We start from the raw sequence: 12,326 nt of genomic DNA on the forward strand, positions 1-12,326 counted from the left end.
GTATAATTCGCCTATCAATCCCGACTTTTGCGGATAAAAAAACCTTAATGAATAGAGCGCGAACGCTGTCTATTCATTTTAGAACACTAAAAGCCTCGGCCTCGGCCTGATACGCTACGCGTAAAAACAGGAAGTGCGCGCGCTTCGGCTTACAGATCTTCAATACGGAATGAATGAAACAGTGGAAAATTATTCGCGTATCATTGCAAAGGGACACGAGCCCAATATGACGTACATAAAACTTCAGCGCAGAAATGAACGCCGAACAGCCCACACGAAGATAGTGGAAATTAAACAGCCATATTGTTATTTGCATGTTAGGCATCTGGAAAGGTGATCTCATGCTATCATGTATATAATATACATCTCGTTTATATCCAGACATTTAGTACAACACAACGAACACGAACAGAATGTCCACTAGATATAAGTTAAAAAGTCTTCTGATACGACACCAAGAAACAACAGAACTCAAGGCCTTCCTTGGCTCGGATGGGACCACTGCGAACACGCATGAGCGATGGTTTCTAGAAGACAACGCCGTGAAATACCCAGAACGTGTCGAAGCAAGAGAACGCGAAAAGTCTACAAAACATTCGGAGGACTCGCTATGCGAGATATGCAGACTGAGGCCGTGTCTGGTTGGGTTTGTTTGCTGTCACAGCAATCCCACGTTATGCCTTCACTGCGAGACGAAACAGTATGGATGCACAATGTGCGGAAGGACTTGCGGGTCGAAAACAATGTGATCTGGTTTCTACAGGTCTTTCGTATTTTTATGCGACACGCAACACATTTTTATATACGAACATTTGAACACGCGATAAAAATATTTCTTCTAGCACTCAATCGAAAACCTTGACGCGCAATTAGAACTCATGCAACGATGAAGAAAATAGCGCATGAGTACTAACATGCATGTAAATTGTAATGTACAAATCGCACTTGCATTTGCATAGTATATTACTAAAACCAATACTTTGTTGAACCGTGATAGAACATCAAATATTGATGATTGCAATCTTAAAATATATGCGATGTAATCTTGTTGCTGTTACACTTGACAATCTTACACGCTTTTAAATATTCCATATATATATACTGCTCCAATGCATATTACGCTTGGTTGAAGCATTTGACGACGATATGCCTTGTCAATGTGTGCGAGGCAGCGTTTGAATTTTCAATATGATGGACGAAAAACTGCTACCGAGTTTTATCGCTGCTAGCTGCTGGTTTTCGAAAGCGTCTTGATTATATCACGCAAGTACACCGATATTCCTTAGCCGTTTACAAATGCGCCGCAAGTTAATCTTCGAACGCTTTAAAATCGAAACTCGTTTGCGCCGAAGGCAAATTCAACGCAATGTAACATAAGGAGAGGCTCAGAGACGCTACTAACTGTCAGAAGGTATGGCGCTGTTGTCTTACTAGACCAGGGGTGGGCAACATACGGCCCGCGGGCCGGATCCGGCCCGCGAAGGGATTTTGTCCGGCCCGCGGACAGTTTCCTGTCTTACATGATAATGTGGCCCGCAGCGCCACTCCGCCGAGACACCCCGCTACTTGCGTAAGCGTCAAATTACAGTGACTGTATGTTATTATATACTTGTGTACGCACCGTGCGAGAGTAGAGCTCACGCGTAAGTTCATCGAAGCAAGAAGACTTGCAGTATCGGCATTTACCATGTACTCAACCCTAATGAATTGATATCTCGGTAAATTGTGGGTACCGGTCTTATAGAACGCCTTGAAATCTTATTTAAGGATTGCACCTTGTGTTAATTGATTAAAGAGAAACAGACGGCGCCTGTATAACAATGCTGTTCTCAAATATACATTGTCTTCGTCATTATCGGCGATATACGGCTTTGCAGTGACATTGCTGTCGGTAAAATACATTAAGTACGATTTATTCCTTGTATATGTAGATATATGGGCGAATAATGTATCGATTCAGCAATCCGGCCCGCCAAGTACTTAATTTTCCTATATCCGGCCCGCCGACTGAAGAAGTTGCCCGCCCCTGTACTAGACCATACGTATTGCGTATACCGGAGGCTTAACACGCCGGGTATACCCTATAAAGTTAATGTTCGCCTATCCCAGCGCTCTCTAAGTGCCTCGCAGAAGATAAAATTCGACTATATATCAGTTGATAAAGCATAACGCTGACGAAAATCTATAATCTTATGTTCTCAAATGTAGACAAGGGAAAGGTCGACATTAATTTCTATAGAAATGACAATTTAAAACAGCACAAACTCATAACTGCCGCTTCTCAGCGCAGAACTTTATGGGTTGCGATCTTTGTCCTGTCTTTATGGTCACTAAAATAACTAAGACAGCATACCCTGCGCTATATATTCAGATAAATTACAAAGGAGAATGGTTTCGGTGAAACAAATACCCCGGCTTGCGTCAAATAAAGCCACAGCATTCAATGAAGTGAAGGTAATAACATAGCCCACGCCGTCAGGTCACACGCCTATAACACGCCCACAAGATGAGCACATGGATACGAGTCTGGAATTTGGACAAGCCATTGAAATCACAAGTTTTCGTGAACATAACGACTGAAATATGTTTGCCCTCGTAGGTATTACCAGGACCAGCTCAGGGATATCCTGACAAAAGCAATGGCTAATTTGGGATCATGAAAAGTAAACACTAAGCACATCTGTTCGCTGTATTTAAATCCGCACCTACTACATGATAGGCCTAGCCTAAATCTCATATCATACTGCAGTTTCATGCAAATAGGTGGCAGAACACAGCAGCCCGCGGAATGTGCTATTCTAAAAGCGCGACTAGAAGCGGTGTGGTGAGAGCCTTTTTGAAGTTCATTCATATATGATATGTTGACAATATATTCACATTTCTGCACCAACGCGCTAATAACACAGCTTTTCTGCAATACCGACAGCCGATCCCGAAGTCAGAGTACGCTGGCTTTACACAGTGTACAGTTGTCATAGAAGCAGTGCGAGAAAAACAGCGACAAGCTTCGTTGTGATTTCGTGAAATCAGCAATGGCACGACAAAAGATACTTTCGGATATTCTATGGACTGTCACTTGGGAAACGTATTATCCTATATTTTCATTGCTTTTTAGTTGATTTCCCCTTCGTGGTCGCCGCTTCCAGTGTGGATAGTATTATATATGCATACAAATATATAGGCGTCGTTTGAACGAGGCTAATTTCCGGCTAATAAGTGTCGTGTTTTTCCAAGCAATGCCTTCATCCAAACTCTATTACAGGCGCAGTCTCAGAATGAAAAAGCGTGGAAAACAGCATCCCGCTCCTTTCTGGCATGCGCGGGACACGATGTGACAAAATTCCCCACCGAAATACCATTACTATATCAAATGCCGGAAAATCGAAATCGTTCCGTTTCTTCTGGTTGAAATTGAGCTGATATTACTAGGATGCCTACTTTGAGGCAAACTTGCAATTAATCACAAAAAGGCCAGCGATATTTAAAAAATTGTGTGTAAAGACCGGCGTACAATTTCACATGGCACCGTCGCATATCATTGATAGCAAAAGACGCAACGAAACCATTGATCACATAAAAACGGTAGGCTAGGTAGCCCACTCGGTACCGAGTGGCAAATCACAACCAATTAAATTAATCACCATCACGAATACAAACCCCTACACATGTTAAATCCAGAAAAAGACACTGATGAACACAGGCGGTTCTATTGAAGGATGCAACGGCGAGGTCGCTTTGCATTAGCCGTGCTTAATTACATAACCAAACGAACAATGGGTTATGCGTTTGCGCAATTCCCTCAGGCTATTCGAAGTAAGATTTTTGTCCGCTAAGCCGGTTCCAAATTTGAAATCACGAGACTGAAAATGCCACCCCTTAAACGCCCAGGATATCGGGTCTTGTGACGGGAGCCAGAACACCGTTGCCACGCGGCAAGTCCGTGATCAAGTTGCCATTTGATGCGGTCTCGCTGGTAACCACCCCTTCCACGCCTTGGAAAAAATGACCGACAAAATGCTTCGGCGATTCATCTATTGTGGCGCGTGAATTGGTAAGATGTCATGGTTTTAACATGCGGTCGGAACATAAGAAAAAATTTCCTATCTAGACATCATCAAAAATCATATGATCGCTTGCGTCATTTGGCGCTGCATGCTTGAATGCAACAAAGTGTACATCTAAGTCGACAGGAATATACTTGAAAGCTGGTTGTGGAAGCAGTGTATTAATTCACAGGTCCGGTGAGTAATTTGTGATACGTACGACTAATGACAAGGTGTGCAAACGGCTCTTTTAGAATTTAGTTGTTGGACATATGAAATAGCCAGTCGATGTCTCTGAAAGTTGTCTTCTTATTATCGAGTGTCATGCTGTCGTGATGTGAGCAGATGTATTTTAGCGACCATCGCACAAAGTGAACGTGAATTGCTGTTCACCCAACCGGGGTACGAGATAGTCGATATAGTCAGGAGATTGAGTCAGACTTGGACAACTAGATAATTATAGTTGTCTAATTTCACTAAATTAGCGCGAAATGCCTGTAATCTAATTCTAATCTAATTTGTGAAATGTTTCCACGCTCTAATTCTAATCGAATTTGTAAAATAGCCCTAAGCTCTAATTCTAATTTTAATCGAATTTATTGTTTTTCTGAAAATGCCTCGTTGTCCGCGGCATTTTGCATCGAGTTAATAAGAATATCCCTCTCGCACAGGGCAATCTAGTGCCAACTTCCAAGCCGCCATCGCATTACTTACAGTGCACAGTACGTACGATCATAGTAGTAATTGTGACGAATAATAACTAACCATTTGTTAGTGCAACGCCGAAGCGGCTTCTGCTAGTGCGGAATAGTGTTGTTGGGCACAGGCAAATAGATTATTTTGAAAAAATATATAAATTTTTTTAACTGAAATCACTTTCATCATTTCACAATGCTTTACTTCGCGTTCTTCCAAAATCACAAATCAGATCGCTGGCTGCATGTGGCCCGCGTCTCGGTGAACCCTGGTTACTGCAAAACGAGCCAAGCTTGGTGTACAGACCATTCTCACGCTTATGGGAACGCACTGTGCTTTGATATGAACTGAGCCTGATTTTTGCTGTAATTATTTCTCATTCACAATTTCATTCAATGTCCAAGTTTTTGCGAACTCAGTAATTCTAATTCTAATCTAATCTGGAAAAAGCTGGGTAGCTCTAACTCTAATCCTAATCTAATTTGGAAAAAACTGTGTAGCTCTAATTCTAATCTAATTTGGAAAAAAACTGTAGCTCTAATTCTAATTCTAATCTAATTTGAAAAAGCTGAAAATTTTCTAGTTGTCCAAGTCTGGATTGAGGACAAACCCGCAAATTAGGCGGAGATTGCTCACAATGATCAAATCCAATCCATGCCCGAATCATTATGACAAGGCTTCGCCACGCCAACTATGGCTGATTTGATACGCCAAATGCTGTGTACTTGTGAGATTCGTGCGTACGAAGCAAAAACGCACAGTTACCAATTGGGTTCTATCCTCGAAAAAATATACCAACGCGACACGATTCAAATTCACTCCGCAACACTTACCGCAGTAAGGGCAGTATAACAGAAACAATGACAAATGGAAAAATACAGGTGTTATTCCATCTTATCCCTAGCTGAAGTAATAAACAAGCTTCGGTTACCGACGGCAGAGATTGAATTGAGCGTCATGGCTTTGCCGTATCATATACGGCCGTAAACCAAACTTTACGCTGATTGGTCGAGAGACAATGGCCATGGATACGACGCAGCAACGGAGGACGCTGCATTTACTTCAACATATAGTCGGCACTACGATGTATTCCTATAGCCGTGTAGACTGTATAAAAACAACAAGATTACAGTTAAATGTTTATTTCTTCATCAATAATGAAATTAGGAAAGGAAATAAAATATTTAATAACATATACTGAAATATAATGCCGAAATACTACTGTGTTTATGAATGCAGTGCCACCAATGGCAATGAACTGGGGAAGAACAGATCTTTCCATTCATTTTCTTCCAACGCAAAGGACAGAAAGGCTTGGGAAGGCAGAGTATAAGAAGGCAGGACTATTTGTGGCATACATTTGGGCCTGAATTCGATGCCAATAAGAGTGAGTTACTTGTAATTATCTAGCAGCAGTCAAATAAAAACTCCTTTCCTGTGATTTCTGCCCAAGTTCAAATTTCATGAACTCATTGCATGTGCTGTTACGATACCTCAAGCACACCAGTGCAGATGAGGTCTGCTCAGCTGGAATCACTCTATCATGTGAAGCACCCAGATATCCATATGGAAAAAGAACATGACCAATCTTTGCTACATTCACATGCGTGATACTTAGTAGTCTTGAATGGCGCTTTCTTCGTGCAATAACCCCCACAATATTGAATACCTGTTCATACTGTACTGTCATTGAAGGGATTTGAAAAGAGATGTTGCATATGGAGTACCTGCTGTCTTGTTTCCCTCAAAGCAGTCCAAAACCCTACCAAAATTGCTACTTGTGAGTCGAAGAGCCCTATGTATTTACCCCATTCTGCACATCCTCTCTGTTCTGATGTTCTGTGGGCTTAGGTAGCTAATCTGCATATGACTGACTTCGTTGGCTTCTCACCCTAAGATTCCGGTGATGGATTTGAAGATTCCATTTCAAGGCTACACGATGGCGATTCTAGATCAGGATCACCAGATGACAATGTAAGATTTGCATGTGCAGCATCCACAACATTGCAGGAAGACAGTTGACACGGCATGGAGTTCAGGGTCCGCCTCTTTGCAATGCGCATAATCTTCTGCTTCACCACGGAGATTGCGACTGGGAATCGCACCTCTCTTTAGACGTGACTGTATTGGTATATCTATAATGCACTAGCAGCAAAATCTTCCTTGCAAAATTGGTAGGAGCAAATTATTATTATTATTATTATTGTACACAACAGTGGTGCTTTTAGCCTGTTTAAGGCTTTGTGCTCCACGACATGACAGTGTTCGAACTGATCAATGCATTTATTCTTGTCTTTGACATTCTTTCCACTCTCTCATCCATCGGCTCGCGATTCATCGGCTCTTTAGCTGCCGACTTGTAGCTCGCCTCACTGTGATTTCTGGGCTTTTTAAGTCAGTGCAACTGCAGTGAGGTCGGCGATGAGGAGTAAATGAAGCTTGTGGAAGTAGGCTTGAAATCCTGCCTTCTTATTCTGCATTCCCAAGCCTTCCTGACCTTTGCGTTGGAAGGAAATGAATGGGAAAATCTGTTCTTCCCCAGTTCATTGCCATTGGTGGCACTGCATTCATAAACACAGTAGTATTTCGGCATTATATTTCAGTATATGTTATTAAATATTTTATTTCCTTTCCTAATTTCATTATTAATGAATAAATAAACATTTAACTGTAATCTTGTCGTTTTTATACAGTCTACACGGCTATAGGAATACATCGTAGTGCCGACTATATGTTGAAGTAAATGCAGCGTCCTCCGTTGCTGCGTCGTATCCATGGCCATTGTCTCTCGACCAATCAGCGTAAAGTTTGGTTTACGGCCGTATAGTCGGCAGATTTAAATGGCTACTAAACGGGATTCCTCGATTGCGACACCTAAGTATCAGAAATGAGCGGATTTGAAATTTTTATGTCCTAATCCAATCCGTATTCGAAGCTTCAAATCCTAATCCATATTTTAATCCAGAACTTTTGTATATTCAAATCCATGTCCAATCCTAATCCGATTGTAACTCGAAATCCAGATAAAATGCTAATTTATGCAAAAAAAGAATTGGAACGCTTTCTTTCACAACCAACAATTCTCTTGATTTAAGACAACTTAGCATAGGGCTGCAACTCTCATGTTCGTTGGCACCGGGTGTATCATAGTGTAGTGTACCATAAGCACATTAAAAACTGATCTAAATAAAGTTTGTCGCCATTCGCCACACGACATATCAATTTCACACAAAATCAGTTAATCCAATCCTAATCCGCTAAAAAAAAAAAATCTAATCCTAATCCAATCCAAATCCGACAAAATTTCACAAATTCGGTTTTTTCAAATCCTAATCCTAATCCATGCTCATCTCTGCTGGGTAGCTCAATGATAGCAGTAAAGCTACATCGGGCGATCAGGAGTGACCGTTGCTTCGGCGACAATGCCGGATGGCAGGAAATCGCTTAAACTGGCCTCGAAAATTCGTTAGATGTTGAGACAAGTCACGACACGACTAGCACGACGATTGACGTTCGCTATAAGTATAAGTGTGATTATTGTAAATGATTGCAGGGCTAACACGCTAGGCCTACATGATAACTCCGTCACTTATATCATTTTTATTGCCCCATACATCCCCTGAAATACCAATCCTATGATTGTTACATTTCACGGTATGTTGATTGTTAGGAATACATAAATGGAGCGCTGACATAGTATTAGTGCTACAGAGTCGTCCTGTCAGTTATCTGATGTGAATCCGGCTGCTCATATAGGAACTTGTGGTTTCATTTTTCCAAGTGAAGCGGGTTTGGACCTTATTCTCCTCGCTGGCGTGCCGATTCACGTTTTGTACAACGCGTGATAATGTACAATTGTACATTGTAGGTACGTACGTGGTAAAAACATCATAGTGCTCGCTCAGATTGCGTTGGGAGAAAATGCGTGATGATCTTAACGCGTATGCCGAGCATGACACTTCGCCAGAGGCTTTCGCTAAATATTTTCCACAAAGTCTGTAGATCGATTATTATTAAGTTGTGAACTGCATGACTGCTAAAATCACCGAATCGACAATATCATCATATTGCTTCTGCCGAACCTTGAACATACAATTACTTGTGGGTGGCAGGGTGGTAACTTTTCCTTCACTGGAATATACCAGGGCTCTACCGGCACTGATGCGTCTTGAGGAAGAGGTAACCATCAGTTGGTTTGAGATCACTCAAGTTGGCACATGCAATATATATGTTGCAATATGTATGCTACTGCCCTGTAGTGGGTAAACGCTAGGCCTCTCATAGATTGGTGGAATATGATTAAAAGTGCGGATTCATAGATTCAAGGATTGTAGTTACATGATAAGTGTTGCTCATTAATCTGATGCAATATTGCGTTGCAGGTTTGGGATTCCTCCAAAAGCGAATTACCGTTCAGCAGACAGAAACTACTGGTCTCGATCCAAGATTTGCGATCTTAACATGAGTTCGCGCACGGCGTTGCCATCGCCACGGAGCATCCGCCGCGAGTCGAAGCCCATATGCGCTTTCATAGACTCCGTTGAACGCAACACGGACACAGAACAGATTGACTCGATAGACGGAAAGATAACCGAGTCCGACAGTCTCCCACACGCATCGAAAAGGACCCACGACATCTCAGGCGGGTTTTGCGTGATTTGCGGGTTGAGGCCGGCCCGAGCCGCGTTTCTGTGTTGTCACAGGCGCAACCCGACGATATGTTTATCTTGCGAATTCGCGCTTGTCCGGTGCCCGACATGCGGAAAAGAATATGCCTCGTGACCAAATTTCTTTCCTTTTCGTATACATCATTATAAATTTATATTATTCGAAGTTATTTTTAAAACTAATCAAAGACACGCAGGATACACAAAACAAAATTTTAGCCGCACCGCAGCGAAGCTTTGAATTTGCTCTCAAAGCCGTTCGCAGATTACACACAGCAATTAAGCCAAATTTTATGCGTGGGCGATTCATAATATGTGGGCGGATTTAACCGTGTATTGTTTTATTAGGTCTAGCAGTACTACCTGCATGCGTTGCGATCCGCGGAAAAGAGTATTATGCATGCATGTTTCGGCAGCTTAGCGGTCAGAAATCCCACTGACAACACGAAGTTGAATCCTACGCGCTTCAAGTACTGCGACGGATTAAAATGTCTGAAATCACTACGATGCGACCTGCTTACATATTTCCACATTTGCTTTCATTGCGGTGCCCGACAAGCGGAAAAGAATATACCTCGTGACGAAATTTCTTCGCATTTTCTACAAATCATTATAACATTTAAAGTTTTTTTCAAATGTATCACAGTTTCACGGACACGCAAGTATGCACAGAACAAAATTTGAACCCCATTGCAGCGAAGCTTCGCGGCTTTGCTCCAAAAGCGCATCGCGGTTTTCACAGAGTGATGAAACCAAATGTGATGAGTGGGCGACTTGTAATTATTGACTAAATTACGTGGGCGAAGTTAACCGGCTATTGTTTTGTTGGGATCTAGTCGTACTGACGGCATGCGGAAAAGCATTAGGATTATGTAAGCACGTTTCGACAGCTTAAGCGGTGATAAATCTCATTGAAAACGCGGATGAGTCGGAATCATCTTACTTGCATCAAGTACCGGCGACGAATTAAAATGCCTGGAGTTACTACGATACGGCACCTGGTTGTATATTTTCATATTTCGTATTCATTGATTCAACTAAATCCATGAATTATTTGTAACTAAACGTAAACGAACCCCGTTGGGTTGTGGACGTAATTTTAAGTACGTTGTCAAGTGATAACAATTGACCGTGACGATATCAAATCAAAGTTCTCCCTGTTATCTTTACCAGGTGAATGGTCATCTCATGACGCTTTCGTAGTTTACACTATGTTTACAATAGTATGACACAACGAAGTTGCTTAGCAGTCGCATGCAGTTACGCAAACGTCCACGTGTATGTTTGCACAAAAGGTGCCGTCATATTTAATTGATCACGTTTCTTGTAATGTATTTAGTTTGATTATGCGTGTATTTCTTTTGGAATTATCAAGATTCGAGTGCCTTGCTACGTTATTCATGCTTCATGTGTCTTAAACGCATAATCGTACTGTCTCCGCGCCCGAGGTAATAATTACTTACACGCACCTTCAGTTTAGTGAAGCGCAATAATCAAATTTTTGGTTCCTGTTATCTTTGATGGACACTGGAGAGATACTGTATTTTGAATCATTCGGCTTTGTCTCTTTCATATGTTTTTGCAAATAAATATCGATGTCAAATGAGTCCGATCGCTTCAGCTTAATTAGATCGATTAATATTTGTTGTTATGTGACATATATTAGCATATATAAACTCGTTTCACCAGATTTCTCTAGCATCAGTGCGCGAAATTAACTACCCACCAGACGCACACCTGAGTTAGAATGGGCAAGGTACTGATATTATTATTAATAAACCGTTGAATACAACGAAATATTGTCGTCACTAAAATTGACCATGCAACATTCTCGCCAAAGATATGTTTTGATCATGAGATTGGATGAGATAACTCACAGCGCCTTATCATCGCAACAACTGCGCGAGCTCGTACTAGGAATACAAACGCAAAAGTGCAAGACGTGTGATGTGATTTCCAACTGAGCTCACCGGAAATCGGCAACACCACACTAAGCGGGAGCGGTGTAACAATTCACGAACAATTTCTCAGTAGGCGTTTACAGAATGCTATCCATTAGCGAAAACAGATGCGGTTGATACCTAATGGCCTTTTTATTTTAAACAACGATCCCCGGGCCGCAAACCAGGTAGCGAACTTTATTAGCAGTCCGATATACGTTACGTACGCTACGTCAGGGTCACATTTTGTACGAATTCCAGGACAGACACAATCAGTGAAAATAATCGTACGAGGCAAGTACTTCATCGTCCTCGTTGTTCATGCGTTTCAATGTGTGCACATAACTTGCGTTAAATAAGTGTCACTGAAAATTAGTCTATTCTATTTGTTTGATTGATTGGTTAGTTAGTTAAAAAACTCTATGTCGCAAAACAATGAACATAAGCGGAGCGTTGTTAACGATTTTCCATTGAATGCACCTAGTACGTCTGCTAAAGATGTCATCACATCACCTATTCATAAATCTGACTTTTACTCACACAGTGAGGTAATAATTTAATGATTTTCCCAAACAATTCCACATATTCCATAGCCAGCCCAACTTTGGGAACCACTGTTATGATATCTAACAAATAGACTTGAAATCGACAACTGACTAATCAATAAGGTAGAAGTAGGATAAAAAAAATCTACGATATACAAATAACCATGCACTCATGCCCGTAGAAGCCATTACTAATAAAAACATATTGCATGATGCAAGTACTCGCAATCCAACAGTGCGTTTTGGCATCGTGAATATTGATGGAATATCCATAAACGTGACGTTTCTACGGACGTTGGAACCGCCAACTGATCGAAGGTCAACGGCGTAAGTTACTGCTGAAAGCAGATGAGTTACTATCAAGGATATCTGAACCGTAAAATTTTTATTCGTGCAGCTCGCTGGCCCAGAGTAGCCTGAATCTTCCGACGTAAT

General features: G+C 41.5%; 1 protein-coding gene and 1 long non-coding RNA gene across 3 annotated transcripts in view; one reads left to right on the forward strand and one right to left on the reverse strand.

Annotated features, from left to right (window-relative positions):
• Positions 1-12,326, reverse strand: part of LOC145443656 (uncharacterized) — a 79,236-nt gene that overhangs the window by 16,629 nt on the left and 50,281 nt on the right. The window lies entirely within an intron of this gene.
• On the forward strand, positions 3,205-11,203 carry LOC145443657 (uncharacterized). Its single transcript, XR_013916502.1, has 2 exons — positions 3,205-4,236; positions 9,122-11,203. It is a non-coding gene; the product is annotated as an uncharacterized LOC145443657 (long non-coding RNA).

Source organism: Botryllus schlosseri, chromosome 7, assembly GCF_051294905.1.
Source record: "Botryllus schlosseri isolate E-star chromosome 7, Bs_hap1, whole genome shotgun sequence".
Taxonomy (NCBI): domain Eukaryota; kingdom Metazoa; phylum Chordata; class Ascidiacea; order Stolidobranchia; family Styelidae; genus Botryllus; species Botryllus schlosseri.